The sequence below is a fragment of the Martes martes genome, assembly GCF_963455335.1.
Source record: "Martes martes genome assembly, chromosome: 5".
Classification (NCBI taxonomy): Eukaryota; Metazoa; Chordata; class Mammalia; order Carnivora; family Mustelidae; genus Martes; species Martes martes.
This window is the reverse complement of record NC_137892.1, coordinates 41,419,195-41,420,549: the sequence shown is the minus strand read 5'-3', so window position 1 is coordinate 41,420,549 and position 1,355 is coordinate 41,419,195. Positions and strand designations below refer to the sequence as shown.

Genomic DNA, 1,355 nt, shown 5'->3' with positions numbered 1-1,355 from the left:
CCCTAGAGTTCAGTGCAAAAGACAAAAAGATGAGAAGTATGAAAGAGATAATTTTTTAGGTTCAAAATTGCTATATTCATTGAAAAGATTTCCAGGAGTCTCCAGTTATTGTGAAGTGAGGCACTATGGGCAGTAAAATCTCCCGTGACACTCTGTACAAGGCCAGGGGTTGGGGTGGGGGCAGGGAGGGAAGGTCCTGTGCAGCAACCAGGAAGTTTCTGGATACTGTGCTGTACGTTTTTGTAGATGGTGGAGCTGCAGATCATCTTGAAGAACTCTGACTCTCAGAAGGACAAACTTTTGGGCACCATCAGGCTTAAGTCCACTCCCTGTCCCAAGTTCTCTGTATGTGTTTTGGGGGACCAGTGGCATCTGTGATGAGGCCAAGGTTATGGATATTCCCCACATGGACATTGAGGTACTGAAGAAATTCAACAAGAATAAAAAATTAGTCAGGAAAAAAAAAGTTAGTCAGGAAGGTGACCAAGAAGTATGGTACCTTTTTGGCCTCAGAATCTCTGATCAAGCAGATCCCATATATCCTGGGTCCAGGCCTTAATGAGGATAGCAAATTCCCCTCCTTGCTGAGCCACAATGAGAATGTGGTGGCCATAGTGGATAAAGGGAAGTCCAAGATAGATTCTGGATGAATAAGGTGCTGTGTCTGGCAGTGGCTTTTGGCCACATGAAGATAACAGATGATGAGCTTGTGTACATCCACTTAGATGTCAGTTTTCTGGAGTCATTGCAAAAGAAGATTGGCAGAACGTCTGGGGTTTGTACATCAAGAGCAACATGGACAAGCCCCAGCACCTGTATTAAGGGCCAGCTTAGTAAACTCAAGTGCTACCATTAAAAATGATAATAATAAATAATTAAAAGATTTCCAGGAGGAGAAAAGATTCTGTGACAGTACCTATACCTGTATACCTCTATACCTGTATATTCTTAAAGGTTGGTTATTTTTAATTTAAACTTTTTTTTTTTTTGGCAAATCCAGTAGGTTAAAAATTATGAATGGCATTGAAGTTGAGCATTATTTTCTATAATGAGTAGATATGTGTATGTATATATATGTATTTTCTATTCCCTCATCTATTACCTACTTGTGACCTTTGGCTTTTCTATTAAATTATTGCTTTTTAAATACATAAACCTTTTTTCTATGGAAGGGATAATCTTTTGCCCATCATATAAGCTACTAATACATAATCTTTGCTATTTAAAAATTAGTTATATTTCATCTTTGAGATTTTTTCCCATTTATTCAAATGTCAATATTTTCTTTTAATGTTTTCTGAATCTTATGAGTATCTTAAAAAGTATTCCCTTTTGCTTAGCCCCGCAACCTAATC

At 37.9% G+C, this 1,355-nt stretch overlaps 1 pseudogene across 1 annotated transcript; it reads left to right on the top strand.

Moving 5' to 3' along the window:
• The first annotated feature begins 406 nt into the window (after positions 1-406).
• Positions 407-822, top strand: LOC308343231 (large ribosomal subunit protein uL1-like; annotated as a pseudogene). The gene has a single exon. The product of its transcript is annotated as a large ribosomal subunit protein uL1-like (transcript).
• Positions 823-1,355: the final 533 nt, after the last annotated feature.